Genomic DNA, 26,004 nt, shown 5'->3' on the forward strand with positions numbered 1-26,004 from the left:
GAGAACTGAGAATTAAACATTAAAACCTAACTATTAAAGGGATCTTTGAACTGCACTCAAATTGAAATTCAGTAGGAAGAACTTCACAGTAGAAACCAAGCGCTTCCACTGTGAACTGCAGTGAACTTCTGACACCCACACAGAGTTCACTGTACAACTACAAGTTAACAATACCCATCACGATGAATTACGGTGAAGTAGGAAGTGAACATGAGTAGTTTTAACACTGCATTTCCTGTGTATTTTCAGAAAAACGTGTTCAGCTTCTTTTGATCACTAATACTTACACAGTGCAGAACTAATAAATTCAGCACAAGAGGGAGAAAGACCTTTTAAAATGGGACATGAATTCTAACACAGTGAAAGATTGAATCTAACATTACCAAATGTAAAGAAAGAGGAACAAAGTGTCTTTGTATTTTAAAAATGTCTGGAAAAGCATGAAAGTAGAATGTTACTAGCACACCTCAGATGCAATTTCAGTGAGGGCTGGATGCATACACCATATGCAATTATTTCAGTAAAACAAACAACTAGAAGTCTGTGTGGTAAATTGTTTCTATCTGACAAAAGGAGTTCTAAGGAGAAGAGACTACTGAAAAAGGATAATGGTGTGAGACAAAATAAAGTTCAGATCCTGATTCAAGATTACCCCACATCTTAAGTCTGAACAAATTTCAAAAGTCATAAATTTAGCATGCTCTGCCTAAGAATGATGGCAGCAGTTACATACCCCCTTCTTCCCCACCACAGTCTCATATTCCTCTGGCTGACCAACACAGCTCAGCCTAAAGAAACCATAAGTTTATTTATGGAACAGCATCTTGGGTCTCCATGGGGTGGAGTACCATACCCAAGATGTCATTCAGGCCAATTAAGTCTTTATTTCAGGGAAGTTCTGCAGTAACTGGTAATCTCCACAGACACCACAAGAGATAGGAAGTGCCTAATTCAAGGTCGTTTTGCTTTAAAAATGAGCTAAAAAAATTTAAAACTCATCTACCACACTAAAAAGTCATCATAATGAGTTACCCTCATGAAGTCCCAAACAGAAGGTTAACCTGCAATCAAGAACAGAAATCAGAAGAAACAATATTACCACCCTTACTTGTATTTCTCTTCCTAAGTACACAGTCATCCAGCTGTTTATATTGCTGTGCAACATACAGCAGCATGCACTGTTATTTTCACTTTCTAGGTTTTAAAATTTTCCAGCAGGACAGCCTCATCCCAATGCACAAGAGAAACCTGAACAACCAGAACTACAAAATTACAGGAAAAATATTAATACTGTTAATGTATTAGGATAGATTTCACATAAACAGTCCATCTTTTCCCTCAAGTTTCCATTGAAGTATTCCTTTCTCAGTGTCAGCAAGAAATTTTGATTACACAACCTCCGTAGGTTTGACATTATACTGCTAACCATGCCACAGTTCTAATTTCATAGTTTCAGCTATTTACCTCCTTTGGTCCCTCTTACAGGAAAGGAACTTTTGCCTCATTCCTGGTAAAGATCTACAGGGAAACTAGATTGCTCAATGTGGGACAGATTATTGGAAATATTTAATAATAAACTATTAAAACAAATCACAACTCCCTCTACCTGACGTATCTCCATGTTATACTGAAGAGTCTTCCAACTGCTAATATGGGCCCATAATGTGTCTTTTCTTCTTCCAAGGTAAGCAATCTCACTGATCCAAGATGACAAAACTGTCTGTAAATCTGGGCTCTTTCATTTTAAAGGCATCTTTAAAGCATAACATTCAGAATATCTTCCAATCTGAAAAAACACAAAGAAGTTCATACCAGTGATCTGATTGCTCTAAGAGAGTGGAAGGCAGAAGCTTAAGGACATAAAACAACCTTAAACTTGACAAGAAATAGGAATAAAGAATACACCTAACAGATGTTCACTGCAGTGCCCTCTAAAAAATAATCTAAATATCAGGAATGCTAAAGATTGAATTATTTGTAGTAAGTTCACTATTGAAATCCTCTACACCTGCTGACTCAAACATGGGCGAGCACAGATGGAAAAACCTCCTTAAAAAGACAGAAACCAAAAAATCTATAAAAGTATGTCATTTGTTAAGTAGGTTGTTGGTTGTTTGGGGGCTCATTTGAGTGGATATCAATTGAGTCTGGTGTAGCAGACTCCAATCAATGACACATTTAGCACACTCCTTCACTTAATGGCTTTTCACTCACATTTGCAATTGTAATTCTCTGGTGATATCAGCTGCCAACAATAGTTCTCTGTAACACTGTGAGGGAGCAAGCAGAGAACTGCAAGCAGACATTCAAAGTCCCTTTGCTTACCTTGCTGAACCAGGGCACATTTGGACAGACTGCTAACAGTAGGGTGCAACAACTAAGTCTGCAGAAATTACTAAATTGCTGCAGAAGCTGGTAAGGGCCAGGCCACCAAGAGATCCACAGGGAATGTTCCCATTTTAAGGATAATCCTCTCTGAATGTATTCCAATCCTTCCAAATGAGTATAGTTGCAAATATGACAAGTCCTGGCATCATCACACTGAATTTTGAAAGGAGAGTCTGGAGGCTGCTCCTGCAGCCTGTAGATCCTGCTGAAAGTACAGTGTCACAACCACCTATTTTCCCTGCTGTCTAAAGAGGGCTCAACTGCTCCATTGCAGTTATTCTGAAGGATATCAGACTGAGAAGCAATCTATACAATGGTATCAATCCTAACCTTGCTCCCAGAGCATATACACTTTTTAAAATTACTCCAAAGAAAATAAGCTCAACCCAGCAAGAATGCAAGTTACAAACATCAGATAAGTGCACAGCACTTGGGTTTACAGAATATCTTTATTCTTATGCAGAAGTTTGTGTTGTTTTTTTTTTTTAACAAAGTCAATTACTTGTTTTGCAATAATACTCAGGAGATCCATTCTTTTAAGCATACTTGTAATCCTACTTCCACAGAGGAAACAGTTCACGCCAGAACAGCACAGACATGGCATCCACTTCAGAATCAACAATCTCAAAAATAAAACCAAAACCATACAGCATGAAATATTACAAAACTCCTTTTAACTACTTTCATACTGATTATCTCTATTTAAAATGCAGATTTCACCAAGTCCTTCTCAGTAAATAATTTTCAGGATTTACTGACAGTAATTGGAACCAGACACAGTGTGCTGGCCAAGCAGCTCATTTTGAAAACATTAACTCCATATTATAGAATCATTCTTACATCAGATCTGACAAATAGGCTTGTAAAATTACTGCTTTCAGAGCCTCTCAAACACCATCTCCCCCAGAATCAAGCTACCTCTTTCAATAATTTTTAACAAACAAGAATTAAAATAGACTTTCCTAGTTCATAAATTTTACAGATAAACTTGAGTTATGTTTCCCTACCTGGAACAACCTAAGAGCTAAAATTTAGTTACTTGACTAATACAATACAAGGCATACAACTTTTTGAAGAAGACAAAAGTAACATTTAGTTGGAATTTTTTTTCCTAAATAATGAAAAAAATTTTTGATTTTCATACTGACTGTTAAAAATTTTGCTTACCAACTACTAAATTAGGGGTTTTTTTCTAAATTCTATGCAGCATTACACCAAGATTCATTGAATCATAGAATATCCTGATTTGGAAGGGACCCATCAGGATCATGATGTCCAATGCCTGGCCCTGCACAGGACACCCCATGAATCACACTATGTGTCTGTGAGTGCTGTCACCTACTGAAGCATTATGGCATTCACAGGAGGTTCCCACCATCCTTGTGCCTGACAACTCAAAACAATAGCCCCATCACCTTCTGGAAGGAACATGGAAAAAGCATGGATGAAATTAATTTTGATAATCTTAAGGAGTTAACAAATATTTATCAAAGGCAGAGCACAGCCAACTCCCGAGGGGCTCTGATGAAAGTTGAATGGCCCAGAGAACATTCTTTGACTTCAGGACAACTTTCAGGACAGGTCTCCCACCACAGACTCACCTGGAGTCTGAGGTGCCTACAGCTGCATGAAGAGAAGGGAAGCTGGCCTGGAAAACTGGCCAGATCTCTGGATCACACAAGTGCAACCAGCAGCTGAACACCCAGCTCAGCTCGGCCAGGCAGGGCTCCAGGGGCCATCCCAGAGCTGCAAACACTCACCAGGAAGCTGGGGCAGAGCACACCTTCAGCAAACTGGCAGGGGAGCAGAAAGTGGAGGGGAGCAGGGAAGAGAGGGATCACACAGGGAATGGCAGCACTTCCACAAACAAACAGACAGACAAGCCCAAGAATGGGGCCAAACCAAACCTCATCAGGCCCAGGGCAGGAAAGCAAAGCTGTGCCCCAGGGCAGAAGATCCCCACACCCCCCAGCACAGGCTGGGGAGGGCTGGCACAGCACCAGCTCTGCAGGAAAGGGCCCAGGTGCTGGGGCAGACACCAGAGGGAACAGGAGCCAGCGGGAAGGGGGTGATCCCTGCCTGGCCAGACGCTGACAGGGTCACTGCACACATCTGGTGCCCAGGTGGGACCCCACTCCAGTAGGAGCCTGAGCAACCAAGGAGGGTCCAGCCATAGGTACCCAGGTAGTCAAGGGCCTCAGGGGCATCTCCCACAGCGGCCTGCTTTCTCTAGCACACAGAACAACAGGACCTTCTGAGAGTGGCTACAGCTACAATAAGATGGGAGCTGTAAAGACAGGGCAGACAAACACCCTCAGCCCTAGCAGACAGGATAAGGAAGAGCAATGGCCACAAAAGGCACCATGGAATACTCAGGTTGGACACAATGACAATCTTTTTCACTAGGAGGGTGGTGAAAAGCAGGCACAGGTTTCACATGGAGGCCATGGGTTTGCTGCTCTTGAGGGTTTTCACAGCTTCAAAGGTCAAAGCCATGACTTACCTCACCCAGTGCTACTTCTATCCCTGCTTTGAATGAGTGGCAGGACCAGAGACCCCCAGAAGCTTCTTCTGACCATTACACCTGCAACTCCATAATCTCATTAATTCCTGTAATATGCTTCCAGCAATTATAGCCTTGTTTCTGTAATTGTCCTCAGACATAATGAAGTCAATATTGGATATAGAACTAACTATTCATAGATCACATCAGTGCAGTCTTTTCTATAAATAACCAGGTGTTACCAATAGATTCCACGGTCAGCAGGTCCAACAGTTCTGAAATCACAAATACTTGATGTTAACACTATTTTTATTAGGTGAAGCCAAATATTTAAAAAAAAAAAAAATTACAGAGAAAATAGAAGTTGAATACCTAAGCCTACTGTATTTAAATATGCTGACAAACCAATGGTCACTCCTGTAGATGACTCAATGTTCTTCCAGAAAAAGAACCCTTCAAGATTGTAACTTTATGCCAGTGTATTAAAGAACAAGCAATATGAAAGGTATTTTTACTTAGCTTTCATGCAAGGACTCCCTCAAAACTGAAAAAGGCAGCAGACTGTTTCCTACAATACCCTATTTTGAACACGAAAACTTTAAAATGTTACTCTGAAACAGTACACAGGGATGCCTTACATTTAAGGACCGACTAATTTTCAGACTCCATCTTTTTTCCCAGAAGATCTCATTTTTGTTTCCTTCCAGTACTGAATACAGCTTCTCAAACCATCATAAACTAAATACTGACAAGGGACAGTATGACCCAAACTATTTTTCAGTCACATTACAAGTGCAGGGCCTCTGTAATAATCAAAATTAAACCATTTACAGTAAACAAACAGTTTAAAAGTAACTCAGAAGAACTGGTTCCTACAGCTTATTACCACAACAGTGTAGTTTAAGCAACAATTCAATGCAACCAATGAAATAGCTTGGTGAAGTGGAAACCGACATCATTACCTGGTATTAAAATCCAGGGGTTTGGGTACTTCTGGTGCAGCAAATCTGAAATTCCCACACTGTCACCAAGTTTCAAACTAACAATGAGAGCTACTCAATTTTATCAAGATTAGAAGCTAAAATGAACTCTCTTCCTTGCGTTGACTAATGATTTTCATACTTTTTGGTTAACTGACTGTCATGGTTTGACACGGGAAGAGAATTTTTTTTTAGAAGGAAGAGGTTCACCAGTCAGGGGTCAGGTTTAGATACTGACACTTGGGGTGACCAATTGAAGGTGGACACGCCTCTGAGAACACAGAGGGGTTAAAAGCGGAATTCCCAGGAGGACTCGTCCTTCTTTGGTTCCGGTCACCGCATGGTACGGACCTCCCCCCCCAGCCCGGGCTGGGTGGGGGAGGGGAGCCATGTGGCCTGTGGAGGTAGGCCCAAGGGTGGAGGGGCTGCAACCAGACCTGGCCCCCTGCAGATAGAAGGGTGGAGAAATCTGGGATGTCTCCACTCCCCCCAGAGTCTCTCTATCTCCCAAGAGAGAAAAAGAGACTCAGTGGTTTTATCAGCAGTTTGCCGCAGGGAAGGAGAAGAGCGGGGGGGCCGCAAGGTGCCCAGCCGGGCTGTGGGAGCTGGAGCCTGGGCAGCGAGCCATCCTTGGGAGTTGGGACTTTTAACCCTTCCTGAAAAATGAAGGCTTTATGAAATATTACTCCTCCTGAATTTGAAGAAAAGAGAGACAGCTTGAAACCTCAGATGTTTAGAGAAGAAGGTTGGGGGCAGATGATAGAGTGGCTTTTTAGCTGGACTCTGCTTGTTTACCATAGACTGAACCACTCTTTCTTTTCAAGAGGGACTGCATTTTAGGGGGATGCATTGGTGGGCCAAGAGACCTTCTGCAGCAACTACCAATTTTGGAGTGGACAGAGAGAGAGCTGAGGAGGGTGTGAGGATGCCCTCCATCTTCAGGAAGAAGAGAAGGCGATCTCTGTCTTTTGGACCCTCGGCCCCAGGGGAAAATGGGGGGGACTCTAGTCCCGAATTGTGATACTGGACTGTTGTTTCTGTTGGTCCTTGGCAAAGCATCCTTAAAGGGGCCCTATAAGCAGTCTCTGTCCATGCACGGTGGTGAGAGCACTGTGACATGGAGAAGAGAATGTCACACTGGCCGGTGTGTCTGGGCGGTGCCACATGTGACATTGGAAACACAAAAGGTGGCAGTTGTGTTTCCTGGGGGTCTATGGTGCAAGAGGGACTCCTCTCTTCCCCGATGGATTCAGTATTGATTATATTGAAGAGTGAAAACTTGATTAAGGATCCAAATGGGTCTCGCTGGGGTTTGGTGGAGTTGGGTGGAGGGAGGAGAAATGTTTTGAGAGGTTTTCATTTCGAATTTTGTGTGTTTTTTTTTCTTTCCTTTCTTTTCCTTTTATAGTAGTAGTAGTAGTGTAATAAAGTTTTTTTTCCTTTGTTATTAAGTTTGGCCTGCTTTGCTCTGTTCTTGATCACATTTCACAGCATTTGATTGGTAAGTTGTATTTTCATGGGGCGCTGGCATTGTGCCAGCATCAAACCATGACACTAACTAAAGCAGGTCTCCAAAAAAAACACAAACCCCAACCCTCTGCCCACATTAGTGGGTAGAGTACTGCAATGGGAGGAGAGCTGCGAAACCACAGTGTGTACAGAAGACAATATTTAAACTACATGTACCCCAGGGTATCTCACTTCAGAACAGCCTCTAATCCTGCCTAAGGTCTAAATATCCATAAACCAAACCCATTGGTGAGGTCTGGAAGCACATGCTTCAATTCTGATTCTTCTAAAACATGACTTGCATGTTCAGCAGGATCAGCAGCAAAGAATGCCAGTACACAGCCTACAGTGACAGGCATTCTGGAGATAACAACACACAGTTGTTTTCAAGTTAATCTTGAAGCAATTTTTATTAGCTCTGCGAAATACAGAGTAATACAAGAATATAACAACTATGTGTAGCTGAATTTTGTGTTGTACCTCAAACAGAAAACAACTGTGCAACAAGAACATCATTTAATGCAACTTAGTATTGCTTTATAATTATCTTAATGAGGGAGGCTGTTGCACAATGACTGTTCCAAAACTATGAAAAGAATACTCACATCACAGAGCCCGACTACTAGTACACTTTCAGGATGGTTTAAATTGAACATGGCAAAAGCACTGTGACAGAAGGGTAGTCATGTTCTCTGTCTTCCAGCTAAGGGATTCCTAGTTCCTCTACCGCTGCAGGACTTTTTGGATTCCATGATGCAATTTTCTTGGACAACCACTATATTAGCTACAAAATAATCCTGGAAAAAATAGAGGAAAACAGATGAGTTTTCTGCAATAGCCAGCAGATGATTTCAATCACTGGAGAGCAGTTCAATCCTCAGCACTGAAAGGAGCGTACTGCAGGGGCCAGGACTGCCTGTTTTGGTGGCATTGCAGTGCTAAACCAAATAGGTGAATTGTTTAACCACAACAGAACCCTCCCTTTCCCCAGCTCCCTACAAAGACAACAATACTAAGGACATTTGCTAACAACATTTTGAGTGGGGAACAGTAATGTGATCAAGATGCAGATCTCAGAGAAAGGGTAAACAACAAAAAATTAATTAGGCAAAACCACACTTCCTTAAATGTAGTATTAACTTTGCAACCATTTAGATGCAGCTTTAATACTTCCCTGTCTTGCAAGAGGAACCTGACATTTGGAAAACAAAAAATATCACCAGAAGAACATGAAGCTGCTTTTCACTCTCTGCATCGAAGTTCACCCCCACTGCAAGTCTGAACACTGTCCTTCAGCCTCCTCTGTTAACACTGCACATTAACATGGAGCTCTTCCCACAGGCTTCTGTGCCAAACACGGTCAGCAGACTCCACCTCCATGGAAATCAGCTGAGCAATTCCACAGCAATCACTTCTCCTAAATGCTGGAAGGAGTCCCAAGTCTGTTTTCTGTTCCCAATGCCCCACTTCCCAGTACTTGGTACAGTGCAGGTTAGTCCCGAAAGCACCCAGCCCTTGGGGAGGTCAAGGCAAACCAAAAGAACACAAGAATAAACAAAAACTTTTCTGAGTAGTCAGAAGCCTCTTAAAGCACCTCAGGCAAAAATCTCCTTGAAGACTTTGCTGGTATAACACATTGCTGAATACAAATATTCCCAAAAAATATCTGCGAAAACCTCCACCCAAGGATGTGGTTCTAACCTCCTTCACTGACTGGAAATGACACGCGTGCTGCTGACACATGAGCATCAGTTATTTCATTAGGTCAAGGATACAGCTCTGCAGAATTAGCATCAGTGATGCAAGCCAAGCCCTAGAATAGAGCTCCCACACAAAAATGTCATTAAATCTGGACTTTCTGCACTAAAGATTTTATTTTATATATAAGAGCCTGAAATAAAGCTCATTAAAGCTAGGCATGAACCACAACAAATCAGCAAAAAAAAAAATTAAAGCTGCCCCCTTCATATGAAAAATATTTACAAAAATAGAAAAATAAACAAACATATGGCTCTTCATAGGAATCCTGCCATACTCAGTTCATGAACCAGACAATGTCCCCAGGAAGAGGTTTGAATTGCAAGGATGCAACAGTCCTTAAGACTTACTTCACCTGTTGAAAGAGCCAAGACCATATTAGCTCAATAGAAACGCTGTAAAAATCACAAAAAATTCCTCTGAGCAATTAATTCCATTAAAAAAATCAACTTCATGTAAAGTCTTTAACTTTCTTTCAGAATGTAAAGCATTCAAATATAGCTGGTGCTAGAGCAAAAAGCATCATGATTTCAATGCTGCTGATGATTGAAATCATCAGCAGCATTTCTAGAACAAGTAGGTTTTGTGAAAATTGCTAAAAGTGAATCTGTACAATGGGACCTACAAATGCACACTTAAGGAAATGCTGCAAACACAGCCTTCCAGTCATTTGTGTACAATAAACTCAAGCACCAAAACTCACCACTCTTGCACAAAGCCATAGTCAGCTGCCTTAGGCTCCACTTAAATGCAAGAAACAAAATTATAGTTGGCAAAATCTGTCAAGCTCTGTACGCAAGTGAAAGCTAATATTTAATCTTGCCAACACCAACTTAACTAAAACATTACTTAAAAGTACAACACCTCAAGCTAATTATATTTTACAATTTAAACCAGTAGCTTGAAAGACAGGAAACACCAGAGTTATCAATAGCCTGTATACCACAGTGCTTCAGCCTCCAATGATCTGCAAGTCCCATCTGTTCAAAGATTAACCAGATAGCTAAAATGACTTGATTGTACAGAGGAGGAATAAATGACTGAAGCGAACAGCCACATAATTCAAGTTACCAGCAGATTATAAACTGTCTAAACTATTAAAAAATACATTTGTAGTGTATCAGTAAACTGACAGAAAACTCGTAGTCACTTCATTTAAAGCAGGCAACTTAAGAAAACCTTACCCCTTCTCCCCACCACCACCAAAAAAAAAATTATTATTAACAGTCTTTGAAAATTGCAACAGAGGTTTGGTTTCACTGGGATGTCCAATACTCTCAGGAGAAATTTAAAAGTAGTATTACACATTACAGTGATTCAAGCTGCACAAATAAAGGTCTTGTTTTAATTTCTATATGAGCAAGAAGTCAGGTATTATTAACTACAAGAAGGAGCATCATACTGAAGTTCGTGTTGCGTAAAAGAGCAACAAACAGACTTCTCCCTGATCTTGCAATATGCATTTCACATTAACATACAGAATCACAGCTTCCATCAGTTTGTTAGAACCAAGGAATGTTTAAGGGCACAGATTCATTAAACTTAGATGAGATTTTACTGCTTCTAGTTAATATTTGGCAAAACCTGACTCTTAACTGAAACATCAGCTTAGCAGACCCTGATCTAACTAGTGTGTTTATCAAGACAAGTAATTCAGTCACCATAGTCAAAGCAAAAAACTCATCATAAAATTTTAATTAGGTTTCTGAACTCAAAGCAGTCATGCAAGCTGAAATCAAGTGAAGAATGCAAGACCAAACAATCATGCCTAATCACATAATATCTAAGGATATCAACTACTACATTTATTTTGTAATTAATAATATTAAAATCATTGGATCAGATGTGACAACTCTTTTTTCAAGTTAGAGTAATCAAAAACAGAAAGGGAGTCAAAATGGACAGATGAGTAGTTTAAGAAAATATCACAGATTTCCTTGTTAATGAATCTGTCTTGTATCACAGCTGAGTCAAGTCTGAACACTGCAGGTTCTGTTCTGCTAGAGATACGCACACCAATCTTCATAAAGCCCAAGAAGTCACCTTCACCTCCCTTAGCATTTCCTTGAAATACTCCCTTGATATATTCAGAACAGATGAGAGGCAGGTTGCAGAGAAACTGGCTGTCCAGATACCAGAACATTCCCAATGTTCCAGTGACCTGAAAGTACCTGATCCTGTCAGCAGACAGCTTAGTTATCCCACTGCAAAGGGCTGTGTGAAATTTGTCCTTGACCTACAGGGAGAACCAAGGGTTATGCTCACAGAACCACCACCAAGAAAACATTCCTGAACACTGCCTTTGTTGTACTGAGATAAAGTACACACCTGTCAAACTAATATTAAAAATTAGTTAGCTGTAGTATTTCTTATCTTAACCTAATTTGATAGGAAAAAATGTGTTTACTTATCGTTCTACATGTGAGTGAAATATTGATTGTTCTTAAGTTAAAGTTTTACTGGGTAAGTTTACTGAACAATAATTTAAGATAAGCAAAACTACAAAAGAAGCAGACTAGGGAGAAAACGAGAAAGAATATTTATTTACAAGCATGATCTGTATATAATCAGATGATTTTGTTAAAGTTTATCAGCAGGGCTAAAAATATATCACATGAGGTCTCTATAAAATGCTCAAGATACTCTCAGAAAACATGGAGTTAACAAAACACATTATACTAATCATATGAGCATGTTGCAAGCAAGTTCATTAAAGTACTGATGCATATCAAACATGAACCAGTAGGCCAGCAAAATGAATATGGACAAAATGGAAAAGCAACTCTTTCAACACAAAGATGCCCACCTCCAGTCAAAGTCCTAGTGAGGATGAGGTAAAAGAATGGAAGATGTGATGGAAAACTGAGTAATTTTAACTTTGAATACTTAAATCTAACACTAATGAGAGACTACTACTGTCTTGTCAGGCCCAACAGCAAAGACCTGCTTTAGAACTCTAGGTAAGAACAACCAGATGTGTCACCATGTGTTAAACTGGAACACAATTTTCTTTCTGTTCTGCTTTTACCCTTTGGTTTCCCATTTTAATCTTATTTAATAAGTCTGCCTTAAGTCTATTTTGTTTGCCTTGTACTGAGGATATAGGGAAAGGAGACAATTTGGTGAAAGCTAAAAAACCTGCTCTGTGCCAGAAACCCCAAGAAGTACTCAGAGAGGTGCTTGGAAACTCATATGCTGAGAAGCATTTTCTGCCAAGCTGCAAAGGGTCAGCAGGGCATCTTCTGTTGCCAAAAAGCACTTTCCAGAAGCTACAAATCTGAGCCTTTCCTGGAAGTTATCAAGAGTACACAAGACAGCTCCCCACTCACCCAAAACTGCAAACTCACGCTGTGATTTCTGCATGTGTAAGTCCCCATGAAAGGCAGAGCATGGCCACTCGGAGCGGAGAACGGAGCAGTTTGGACAAGGCACAGACACCAGCTCAGCCTTCAGAACACTGGGAAACACTGAACATCTGCAGCCCTGCATTTGGCTGAACCCTGTTGTATCTGCAGAGAGAACAATGAAGTGCATGAATAAAGCCCTCTGAGGCTCAGCTGGCAGTTTGATTTATTATACTCACGTTAAGCCTCCAATGTTCATTCTCTGCATAGCTCGGATACAGCAAAGGATTTGGTTTGGACTAACTTACTTTACTGCTGTATTCTTTACATAAAATGCCCATGTTCTTACAAATTTCACTAATACCACTTTGATATCTAACATGTTGATTCAGTGTGAAACATCAGAATTAAACAGCCTTTTAGCTTCCTCATTCCCACAGGATTCACCATGCCCTCAGACACGAAACAATCTTATCTAGGGCACTTCTTGTGAATATTTTAATCATTTTCCCTTTATCTTTCTAACCTTCACTTCTGCAGAAATACAGACTACATTTGCTCTACCTTCTTGTGCTGTTAAGACTCTTTACTGCTGTTGTTCAGACTGAGGCATGCTAATACAGTGTACAAGGAGCAAACTGGTACTACTAAAGGATAACTGCAGGCATGCGAAATTATCTATACTAAATAAATTTTAAACTGAAAGGTGTGTTGTGATCCTTCCATTCTGCCAGCTCAGACAATGCATTTTCTGGGAAGTGGGGCTTTCTCCAGTTAGACCAGTTCACTACTCTTCTAGCCTATGGAACTTTCTAAGAAAGAAAAAAGCAGGAACATTTTGAAACAAATACAAACAGAACCAAGTTACTACTGATCAACTGGATCTCAACACACTCTCTTTCATATGTATACATTATTATTATAAATTGATATTATAACCATTTTCAAGTAAGACTCAGAAGGAAAGGAGGGCTTTTTTTGTTCTATTTCTGGATTTACTTATTTTCTACAATCCTTAGCATTGCACTAGAGGTTACAGGATCAATCATTCACCAGTGCAGCCATCCCCTCCTGCTCTTCTTTCCATTCCATGCTCCAACAGGGCATCCAACCAACGATCTGGAAAAGACCTCTGAGCCAGGCAATGAACACTCAGGCCAGACAGCCACCCAGAGTTTTCCAATAAATTAGATAAAGTAAGTTATGTAAACAATTTATCACAAATAAGTCTTACTGCCTTCCAGACCTTTTCAGAAAAATAAACCAATCTACCATACCACAGGTTCAGGCACTAAGATTTTGAATCATTTTAATATAATTCCATGTCATGCATGCCAAAGGTAGATCTGAATAAACTTGCAGATGAAGTCTATAACAAACTGAACAGATTTTTTTTAATGTTTTCCAGCCCCTGATAGTTCTGAAAGCACTAACTTCTCCCTCGTCCCAGAAGTTCTTGTGACTCTGGTGGGCATGCCTTCACCCTCATATACACTTCTAGCTTCAAGATTTTTACCTCTCTGGAGTATGAACACTGATCACAACAAAAAAATCCCCAGCACGTTCACCAAACCCAAAATGCAGCAGCATGCAACCAGCATACTGACGATCTATTCAGCTTGTTCTCAATCTGATTATTCACGTGTTCTGTACTGACTGCCATCTGCCCACTCCTCCTCCTGTCTGTATCTGACACACACTTTGTGCCATCTCATAAGCCTTTTTTTTTTTTAGCACTTCTCTGCACATTTCCTTCAGGACACTGCTACACAGAGGGAATAAACTGCATTGTAAAATTGTTTCCTGGAGCTCCACAGGCATTACATTTCAAATCAACTCAAATTTAGAAAAGGTTTTGCCATGTGACATTCAAAAAAACCCTACATATTTATCTTTTGCTTTAAAAATATTTATATAGATATATTATGAATGCAGATAAATTATACATATTAAATATATGTATAAATATATTTACATACATATTTAAGACAGGAGGTAGATTCAAGACAAAGGCAGCCACTGCTCACTCTCATTTTTTTCCCCATTTAAACTGCAATTTGAGCCCTAATCACCAGAAGATATATATCAGAGTAAGCACACAGGTATTTTTATTTTAGGTAGATAATCCACTGCTTCACAGAACTTGACAGTTGTCTCTATTAACTCATGGCTATTGTAGCCAAATCTTATCATGCACTGAAAAGGACACTGGGATTAATTGTGTAGCTCCAATCTGGCCCTTTTGTTAGTATCAGGAATGTTCATTCCCCAAGTTGTACATGACAGTCACTTAAAACTCCATCTGGCTTTTATGATTTACACCAGGAACTTCCGTGCTAAGAGTTCATGAATGTATTAACTGCACTGAGGGTTTTGGGATTTTTTTTCTCCTCTCTTAAAGAAAAAAGTTCACAACAAATAGCTGAAGTATGAACAAACCTGCAAATGCCTGTTAGCACTCAGAAATTTAGGAAGAAACAAAGAAAGAAAGATTTTCTACTTCTTTACACATGGCTTGTTTGAAAAACGTGGAGAAAAATGCAAAAGATCCTTCTCTTTACTCTCTCTGTTGCTGACCTTTAGACCTGACACCCACTGCATCCGGTGGGAAATTTTTTTCCAAGAGCCAGGCTTCTTGTAAATATTTTAGCAGATTTAAGCATCCAGACCACATTTTATTTGCCCACATCTACTAAAAAAGCTACTGATTCATGACAACATTTATATGGACTTTCATATTTACATAAGTATCTGTCACACAACATAATATATGTAATAATATAATTAACAGAATCCTGAATGTGCCATGTGAAAGTACTTTTGAAGCTTGGGGTTTTTTGGGGGAGTTTGGTCTTTTTTGTTGTTTTATAGTTTGTTTTTTTTTTTTAAACAATATTTGTTCTTACAGATGCTATAAATCTCTAAAATACAACCTCATTGCTGTCTATTCTCCTATATATGGTTTTAAAACATATTTGCATATCCTACATAAATAAAAAAAAAACACTAGGAAAAGTCCATGCATCCCTATCTTTGGTCAATGAAAGTAATACTGGTAACTCAATTTCCTTCTCAAAATATAATTTCAAATTTCTCTTAGATGTTTTGCCAATAAATGTCCTTAAACCTGCAAGAACAGCTTACTTAAAGGAATCTGTTCAGCTTTCCAGTGTCTGAGGACTGCACCTGTTCCTTTTTAGATAACCAGTCCCCTTGTCAAGTCTTGCATTCCTCGTTTCTCCCCTACAACGAGAAACTGTTTTGTGCAGTATGGGGCAAGTCACTCTGGAAAGTCACAGGAAAAGATTTCTGCTACTTCCACAGAGAACATCAGCATTCCTTTCCAAGTGCACTTCTCCAGGTCAACCCTTCTTCCCTCTGTAGGTGGTTCCCCTACAGAGCTATAAATCTCAGTCTTGTACACAGCTGTGCCAGATCAGTGCTCATAAGGAAACTTTGCAGCTGCTCCAAACAAGACATGGAGTCAGACAAGGACAAGCACATTCACCAAGACAGGTAACCAGGAATTTGGCTCCCTCACACTGCTACAGCACTAACAAAAGAAACTGAAGTATGAAACATTAGACACTGTTCAAAGAAGGTGCTCTGTTTACTTAGAAATAGATTATGCACGTTGCTTTGCTGCAGAATTTTATGCCAGCAAGTTTCAGCTAGATTTAGCAAGCAAGAAAAACAGAAGAAGTGTTTGGGTATAGTGCTTATAATGGAGGGTTTGTTTCAATTTCACCCATCAAGTGGCAATACTTTCATTACACGATTAAATGCTAACTGCAAGGACAAGTTTGAAGGATCAGCATCTGAAGACACAATTCCTCCCAAAGACCTTGTAACAAGAAGTGTGCAGTGACAGTGTAATAAAAGCCTTTATTTTCCAGTCTTAATATTATCGAGGCTTCTGTTGACACTGAAGTCCTTTGGGTTTTATGGCTGTTTTATCACCAGCCATCAAAACTGCATTAGTGGCCCATCTACATATGATACAGATCAAGGCTTCAGTCCAGCAAAACCTCCGTCAGATGACTTCACAGTGGTTACAGCTCTATTACCAAAAGGAGCAGGGGACAAGCTGTGTCTCACTCCAAGTTATTCCTCAGATGTCTCCTAGGACACGGTTATGCTCCTGGCTCATAGGAAACTTGCATGGAGACATTTGAGACAAGCAGCAGCTCTCCCCTCCTGTAAGATAACGCCAGTGAATTATCATGCATGAGAACAGCAGGACAGGATGTACAGTGTGAGCTTACATAAGACACAAGGCACTGCTGGGAACCAGCACAAGTGAACAGCATAAATGGCTCAGAAAATGCTGATGTCACTCGTGTACATTTGGCTTGCGCTGGCCAAGTTTCTCTGAACCCAACACGGGCCTTTCTGGCTCTTTGTAAAACCTCACTGTCTGCTCTGCTATAGCCAGATCTCGAAAAGGAACTTGTTTTCAAAAACCTGCACTTCTTCCTAATGAGAGTTTTCTTTAAGATGAGCAAGAATCTAAAGAAAAACAGAAAATGTAATGGAGAACTGGAAAAAGCATGTAATTGTGTAAACAACACTTGCTCCTAAAACTTACTGAGAAAATAGTTCAGGCACAACTTACCCATTTTAAAACATGACCTCTGCAAACCTACTAAGGTCAATGAGACTTACAGTAGCTACTCAGAGAGTCCTGCTTGCATAAATTAAAGATGCCTAAGGGTAGCTATGAAACCAGGTATTTGATTTTTCCAGGGCACCTACATATTAAGAATTAACAATGAATTGCTATTCTACCAGAGCAGCTTTCAAGTTCTTTAAAAGAAAAAACACAAAACCCAAACCAAACCCAACCAGGTTGTGCTTACCTCCTCTTCAACACAAAAGCTTTTCTATTTAACGTTAATCTGATTATGGAAGTTTCATATTAAATTGAATAGCTAAGTGAGACACTATGTATTGAATTACTTTCAAAAAATCCCCAATGTATGAGGCAAACATTGCTTCTTCCTGGTGTATCCTTATACAATATATATAAAAAAAATAGAAAAAAATATGAGTAATCTAGTTGCACAAGTCAGTATTAAGCAAAACTGTAAAGAGAGAAAACTTATTTCACTCAGGTCAGGATTTGCAGCAGCAACTCCCAGCTCTGTGCTTGGCTGCTTCCATTTGCTATTGCAGCGGCTGCACTTCAGGCAGTGTGAACCATGACAGTCAAGTCCTTCAGCTTCAGGACTCCTGGATTTAGGTTTTTACCTATAAAATACAGGAAGCATTCTGATTTTCCACAGAGAGCATCCTATAAGATGAGGAGAAAAATACTGTTCCTTAAACTAATATTGCCTTTTATTACAGGTACGATGAACTTACTGTCACTCCCTTTAGTATTTCCTTTCAAAAACACCATGTAGTCCAGAGATGTCAACTATCAGGGATAATCTACTACATTAGAAATTCACAGGGTTTCCTTAGCAGTGGAAGAGGACACCACACAGCTTTGTTCCAAACAGAAGTGGAAAAAAAAGCCATCCTTAAAGTACTTGCAGTGTGAAATAGCAGCTCTTCAAAAGCACACACTACATCAAAATATGAAACATAAGACGACCACAGTGCAAATCATGCAATATCACAGGGTATTAAATGTCTTTTAAGCATCCAAGTGTGGCTACTACAGTTCACATCCTGCCTAGAACCTTTCTGGTTCTGTGATAGAAATAGCATCACTATCTACCCTTTATTACTACAGCAGATAAGCATTTCACAGTCATTAGTATGTTTATGCACAGAACGTTTTTGGAAAGCACGGCTATTCCCAATTCATAAGCAATGAGAGGACTGACTGGTGCAGAAAGACTGAACCAAGGTCACAGAGTAAGTCAGCGGTAAAGTAAGAAACTTCACCTGCTTTTGCTTTCCTGCAACTAATACTTTCTATTAATGAGCCATTGCTGCTCCTCTAAATTATTCTTTCAGCAGGAAGAAACAACAGACCGCCTGTGGCATTCAAACTCTACATGCTAACAGCAGCTCTGCTCCAGGGTTTGCTAAAAAGAAAAAAAAAAAATCACACCCAAGGGCCTTGTTCTGTACTGTCACAGAATCCTGCTTGCACACTGGGCTGCTGCGGAGGAAAAAAGGAATATACATATAAATATTATTAGACAGCTTGCCTCGTTTGTGACCCAGCTCTTTCCCTGGAGAAATAAAACGCAGTCCTTGAATAGTTCTACTCCCTCACGCCACAGACCACCGGGCAAGGGCAAAGTGCAGGGAGGAAGGGACAGCCAACTGGGAGACAAGTTATGCAAAGCTGGGGCCGGGGCGGGGAGCAGCGCTCCCTAAGGCCCACAGGGAAAAAAACAAAAAACCAAAAACCAAAAAACCAAAAAACCCTGCTTCTGTTGGCAGGTCACGGGGGTCACAGCGCCGGGCTCGGACCCGGCACGGGGGAACACCGGGAGGGCGCGGGGCTCCCGTGCGACCCCGCACAGCGCAGGGAGCGCCCCGCGGCTCCCGCACCGCGGGGGGACCCCACACCCGGCGTCCTCCCACAGGCGGGCACCGACCCAGCCCCGGCACCCTGCTCGCCGCCTGTCCCCCGCCCCAAGCTCGGCCCCGGAGCGCCGCTCCTGCCGTACCTGTGCAGGGAGGCGGCGGGGACCGAGGGGCTGCGCCGGCCGGCCGGCGGGTCCCGCGGAGGCTGCCGGAGCGGCCGTGCCCGGCCGTGCCCCGCCGCTGCCGCCGCTGCCGCCCGTTTGACCTTTCCGTGTCTCCGCCGCCCGTCCCCGCCGCCCTCTGACGTCACCGCCATGGCAACCTATCCCCGCCCTCTCCTGGCCCCGCCCCCCAACCCCGGGCGCGCGCGCGCACGCGCCCACCGGCGGGAGGGGCGGGGCCGCGCGCCCCCCGCGGCCAATGAGCGCGCGCCGGGGGCGGCTCGGCCCCGCCCCCCCCCGGTGTCACCCTCAGGGCGCGGGGCCGATCATAAATAGCTAACATTGACATTACATGTATTTATATTGTATATCTGTATGTATATATGCGTGTGTGTGTGTATATCTCTGTGTGTGTATATATATATATATGTATGTATATGTATATACTTTTTTCCCAGTGGACAAGCAGGATTCTGAGACAGTAAAGAACAAGGCCCCTGGGGGCAATTTTTTTTTTTTTTTTTTTTTTTTTTCTTAAGCAAACCTGGAGCAGAGCTGCTGTCGGCTGCAGGGTTTGAATGCCAGACACAGTCTGGTGTCCCTGTGGGGAGGTGTGCCCGGGGAGTGCAAGATGTGGGAGCGTGAGCGCTCAGCCCTTCATGGAGTCAGTGCTTCCCTCCTCCCTGCAGGGAGAGGGAATGCGGGTCCTGGTCATGGCAAGTGGAACGTGAGTGTCCTGGCAGCCAGGAGGGACACCCGAGCCCGGGGGTACCAGGGACAGCAGGGCCAGCCAGGCAAGGGGACTCTGTGACTGCTCTGCGCTGGGGCGTGTGGCAGCACATTTCTCCTTCTCTCAGGATTTTTCATAGAGGTGCACAGAGAGACATGAAAGAGAAAACAATTTCTATTTCTACTCCTTGTTTTTCTCATGTGGAATGTGTTTGGAGAATTGTTTACCTGGGGTGATTGCTTGACTGGATTCTGGTGAGGATTGTTTGAGCCTGGTGGCCAGTCCAATCCACCTGTGTCTGGACTCTCAAGAGGGTCACGAGTTGTGTTACAGTTAGAGTCAGAGAAAGTAGTATGTAGCTTTAGTATCTTCCTTTACATAGTATATTAATGTATTCTAGCATAATTATACTAAAGAAATCAGTCAGCCTTCTGAATTGAGTCAGACATCATCATATCTTCCCATTGGGTTCACCTACATTTACAACAGGGGCAGCCTCACCTCAAGTGCTGGGGCAGTCTTGGGTGCCACAATATAAATACATGAAGCCATTAGAAAGTATCCAAAGAAAAGCCATGAGGGTGGTGAAGGGTCTGGAGGAGAAACCATATGAGATGTGGCTGAGGTTATTTTCTCTGTTCAGCCTGGAGGATACTGAGACGAGACCTCATTCTGCAGCTTCCTCACAAGGAGCAGCATCAATCTCTTCTCTCAGGTGGCCCGTGACAGGACCCAAGGGAATGGCCTGAAGTCGTGTCAGTGCAGGTTTAGGTTGGATATCAGGAAAAGGTTTTGCACCCAAAGGGTGGTTGGGCACCAGAACAGACTCTCCAGGAAAGCTGTCACAGCACCAAGCCTGACAAGTTCAAGAAGAGTTTGGACCATGCTCTCAGGCCCATGGTGTGACTCTTGGGGATTGTGCTGTGCAGGGCCAGGAGTTGGGCTCAATGGTCCTTGGTGTTCCTTTCCAGCTCAGGATGTTCTCTTTGATTCTATCTGGTTCTGTTCTGTGAATTTAAATGCTGCCTTTTCTATGCACACATTTACATGAACCCAGATTGTGCCATCAAAGTTTGCCTGTTCCTTTCCATCTCCAGTGTTCTTCCACATCCCATGGCACTTAAGTATTCCCTGGGGATCAAGCTGAGTCTCCAGTGCCACAACTTACAGCACGTTCCCATTGTTTAGAGAACATATGGGTAATTGCTTTTTCTTTTCCCAAAATACTTGGCATGGAAATCATGTATGTAATATGTATAACATATGGAAGGCTGCATATTTCAATGCCTCAGTGCACAATGTGTGCATAAATGTTTTAGATGTAAATGCTTTGCTTCACACACTTGTCAGCTGTGAGCATGTGCAGCTTGCAATGTGTGTAAAGTCAGTGTTTGACTCTGGGTTTGTACTTTGTTTCATGAAAGGTGTGTGCGTTATCAGCATGTTACATATTTCAGGCTTTAAGTCAAGATAAGTACACAGGCATGATATGTAAATACGCAATCAATTAGCAATTACACTGCCTTTCATCTGCCCGACATGCAGAGTACGCTGTATACTTTATGTGTGCCATTTGCTGTCATTTTTGGAGCTGTGACAAATTTGAAATTATTTCAACCAGAATATTCATTCAGAAATACTGTTCTATATTCATCAAAAATACAAGCTGAGATATATTCATCAACCCTTTCCTGAAGGGGGATAAAAGGGCACGGATACAGTTTTCCTGCCTTTGAAATGCGCAATGCCTTTCTTCCAGAGTATTAAAAAAAATACTTTAAATCCTATCACGGCATGACCAGGATCTGCGGTGTGAATTCATGCGTGATCTGGGTCTTGTCATTTAAAGACAGAGTTTTAATAAGGAAGTAATTTTAAAGAGACATTTTTAGCTATCACTGAATTTGTGACATGGCTTATTTCTTATCAGCCCAAGTGGATTTAGTGTTGTGTTACTGACTGGTAATGCTGTGGTTGTGGGTTCCATACCTGCACAGCCATTCACGTAGGAGCTGGCCTTAGTGATCCTTGTGGGTCCCTTCCAAATCAGAATATTCTGTGAAAACACTGCACCTGGCTGCTGTTCAGAGCAGGACTGTTTGGGTGGAAGGCCACTCTTGTGTGGTGGGCAGTGAGGGTGACGCCAGCCTGTCCTGGGAGGCCATCCGTGGATCTGCTGGCTTTGCACAGCGGTTCTGGTTGGTGCCAGCTCTGCTGGAATTTGCTTTTTCATGGGTTCCGTTAATTCCAGTCTCCAAGCCATGATCCTGACTGTGGCCAGCTTGCAGGGCTGTGAAGGGGATGAGTTTGGCCAGTCAGGAGCAGCCAGGAGTGACATTATTCTACGGTACCAGATAACAATCCGGGCTGGATGTGCCTGTCAGCCAGGATAAACTGTGTATCAAAACACCAGGACTTGGACTTTCATATTTTAAATGCTGAAAAAGTGCAATGTCCATGTTACTGACTCCCAAATCAGGAGGAAGACTTTGAAAAGCAAACTTTTAGGAAGGGCATAAATAAATGGGCCAGCAGGGATCTATCAGTATGACCTCAATGTTTCCTTTCTGCACATGTCCTGTTGCTCCCCACTTCAGCAAGGAAAGCCCTTTCTTTTCTCCCCAGGGGCCAAGCAGTGTTTGTGGGGGACATAAATACATTCCTCAGCATGAGTAAATTCTAATCAAATACACTTCTTGGCATTTTTATCCATGAAATCTTAAAAAAAAGCCAAGATAAGCCCATAATGACTAATTGGACGTGACGAAATGAGATGGCACAACAATGTAGGTGAGGGAGGAGATGGAGAAATCAGTCCTGAGGAAAGATCTGGCACCCACAAGGCATGAGAGAGCCAGAGCTCATCGGTTCAAATATAATCTTCCAGAAAGGGAGGGGGCAAAAAAAACCAAAACAAAAAACCAACCCACAAAGGTCTCTCATTCTTGCACAAAAAATGCCAGGCTCCTGCACCTGATTTCCATGAGAAAAGCCACTTCTGGCATTGACATTCTGCTGCATCGAGTCCCTGCCACAGACCTCCTCCTCAATGCAAGGCTGAAAGAGGAGGGGAGGAATGAACTCTGCTTTCCCAAAGGGCTGGAGCTGCCAGAAAGGCCCATGGAAAGCCAATTGTGCAATGAGGGAAAACAGGGAGGGAGGATCCCTGCTCATAGACACAGTGAAACGCCTGTCGAAAATAAGTGGGAGAAGGGCTAAGAGGCATTTTGGTGCATTTATACAGATGTCGAGTGAGCGCTGGGTTAAAGCAAAGTTGTTGACGAGGACACTGATGTGGGGCTGATTTTGAATGCTGAGGCTGTTGCACTCAGGCCTTCCCTTCATATGCATAGCATCCATAAGTGCTGCTGATTTCAAATCCAGGCTCTCAGAGGTTTTTAAGCACTTCTCATTCCTAGATCCTGGAGTGCTTTACAAAGACAGAGCTATAAATAAGATGGATGGGAAAGTGAGGAATTGAGCGGGGCTTTTAAAAAGCAATGGATTGTTTCTTCAAGGGTTTCTGTGGATAAAACTAGATAAGAACTGTCATTTTAGTGAATATAAAATATTTTGCAATGGCACACTCTCTCAAATTACTTGTGCATACATATTTATGTTATTAAGGAGAAGTTTGTGTCCAAATTGTCTCTAGCTAAGCTTTTGGAAAGTACAAAAAGAAAAGCATTTAATGTTAGATTTTAACATAATGCATGGATGTTTTAGGCACTTTTAAACTGAACAGATGAAAACCTTTTTATTCCTAAATGCCAGAAATCCGGTGATATTTATGTAACTATGTAATTTGACCTGTCTGTTTTATATGTTCCCAAAGGTTTATTATAGGCAGCTTTCATATTAAGTGGGCTGGAACATTTGATGCTCTCTTTCCTGCTTCTCAAAGGCTGTGCAGAGCCCATACTGTGTGAGTGACACTGCTGTTAAAGGGGCAGCATTTTGGATTTCTCACAAGGTATGCAGACAAGGAAAGGAGAGCACCCTGGTCCTGATTCCAGCTCTATGCTCTGAAACAGCCATTTAATTGCTACCTTCTTTGTCTTCATGGAGCCAGGTACAATAGTTCCTTGTTCTCCAAAGGGGCATGAAGCTTAATTAACCTTGAGAAAAGGAAGGGGTAAATTGCCAACAACAGGGAGAGAGTGGGGAAATCCCCAGCACAGTAAGCATCTCTGTATTCATACTCACCTGTATGGGACCTTTTTACCATTGATGCTCCACTGCACCACAAACTTGGTGATTTTGGGATAGCCTTAAACACTTTCAGTACATTTGAAATTACATTATTATGTAACCAAGCAGCAGCCACAGACTTATGGTTCAGCAATGTTTTATGCAGCAATCCTTTCACCCAAGGGTGACCTTGTAACTGAATAATCAAAGCCATTTTCTACTCACAGTTGCACCTGTACTGCCACTATTTACATTGCAATAGCACGTGAAGGTCCCATTGTATAAGGCACAGCAAACCTGTTGCTGTTTGGAAGAGACTGGAAGTGAGAGGGGAAGAAGAAACAGAGCAAAGTATTTGTCTCAAGGTAATATATCAGAAAGGTAACTCCTGCAGGAGAAAAGATAAGGTCTCCCAAGTGCTATGCCCATGAACAAGAGCTTTTAGGGATAAAAGGACATATTTACTTCTGGGAATGTAAATATAAAATTCTGGAAGATCACAATGTCTGCAGCGGGATTTGTTCTTTGTTTATTCTTCTTGCTGATGGTAGAAGTGAATGTTTGGTAATTTGGGGGTTTGGCTTTTTTTCTTAGACACTTTAATATTTAGGCAAATATTAAATTGCAATTTAATTATCAATGCCCTTTTGAGAATCATGATATTATCTGAAGTACATTATTATTTTCCTAATAACAGGCCCAAAAGATCAACACTTTTATTTCAGATTTTTTTTTTTTTGTTGGAAAAGTTAATTGCTCCTGAAGTGATGCTGATTTTGTAGTGCTCTTTTATAGGGCATGAAACAATGAATCTTCAAGTCACACTCCCCACTTTCTGCCCAGTGCGTTTCTCTGTCACTATCAGCTCTGCTTTGGTCTGATCTAACCAGATGGTATCTCACAAGATGCTAGACATGAATATTTCATATGGTTTAGAAACGGTTTTTCCTCAATCTTTAGTGGTAAAATGTGTTGATTTAAAACTTTTCACAACTTGAGACACTTTCTGGCCTGGCGCCACAACTCAGGCCAAAGACAGCTGAGCATTGTTGTCATCTCACAATGTGGGAAGCAGAGGATGTTTTGGACTGCTGGAAAAATTGAGCTGAAATTTTCCATTAAAAGAGAAAGAAAGCATTGTTCAGACAGCAATCTTCCAGTTGAGCTGTACTTAAGTTAAATTTTTTTGGACATAAGTGGAAAGTCAGAGGCATTAGATCAATGCAATTTTTGATCCATTGAATCAGCAGCCAAGTTAATTTCAAATCTCTGAGCCAGCAAACACTCTGCTTTCATTCAAGGTTGGTTTTATCTCAGTTTTGGCAATTTCTAACACTACTTTCTTATTTACAATATCAAAGTCTTCAGCCACTCTATCCTGTGATATAACTCAATGATCCTGCCTTTCCCTCAGACTTTGCTTTTGCTCCTCTTTGGAGATTTGAGTGATTCCTTTTGATTTAGGTCTGTGTTGGTTTTAGTGGATAATTGATATCAAGTTGCAAGTGCTGCCCTGAAGCTCTGGAGCTTGCAAAACCAGTTTTTTGGTTTCTTCAGATGCACATGAAATTTTTTATTTTAGCTTTTCAGCCACAATCTTGCTCCAGATTAAGACACACACAGCATTATTCACTTGCCCACACATAAAACTTCTGTGCCATTTAAGATGTCCTAGATAACTACATCTCCTGCTTCAGAATGTCACAAGGTCACTGTAGGTCCTGTGCAATTTCTGACAGTCCCATAAATGCATTTGAGATACCCTGGGGCATCTCCAGTGGTTCTTGGCACATGCATTTCAGTTGGCTAAATGTAACTGGGCTGTGTGCAGGCATTTCCCTCTGAGCTGGATGTCTGTATTCCCAGCAGAGCCAACAGAGACCCAGCCAGCAGAGCATCCAGCTGACCAGGCCTTAAGGGTCCATGCTGGGGTATGGGATCATCATGCTTT

At 41.7% G+C, this 26,004-nt stretch overlaps 1 protein-coding gene across 4 annotated transcripts in view; it reads right to left on the reverse strand.

Moving 5' to 3' along the window:
- The window catches only part of ZFAT (zinc finger and AT-hook domain containing), a 113,849-nt gene extending 94,604 nt beyond the window's left edge, over positions 1-19,245 (reverse strand). The window contains exons 1-3 of one of the 4 annotated variants that reach the window (XM_072925029.1): positions 19,115-19,245; positions 12,486-12,647; positions 7,986-8,177 (exon numbers count right to left, since the gene is read on the reverse strand). The gene's annotated coding sequence lies outside the window, so the exon portion shown is untranslated. Of the gene's footprint in view, positions 1-7,985; positions 8,178-12,467; positions 12,648-19,114 lie in introns of all 4 variants that reach the window. The other 3 variants (XM_072925028.1, XM_072925030.1, XM_072925032.1) reach the window with 3 other exon arrangements.
- Between the last annotated feature and the right edge of the window lie 6,759 nt (positions 19,246-26,004).

The sequence above is a fragment of the Taeniopygia guttata genome, chromosome 2, assembly GCF_048771995.1.
Source record: "Taeniopygia guttata chromosome 2, bTaeGut7.mat, whole genome shotgun sequence".
NCBI classification, from domain to species: domain Eukaryota; kingdom Metazoa; phylum Chordata; class Aves; order Passeriformes; family Estrildidae; genus Taeniopygia; species Taeniopygia guttata.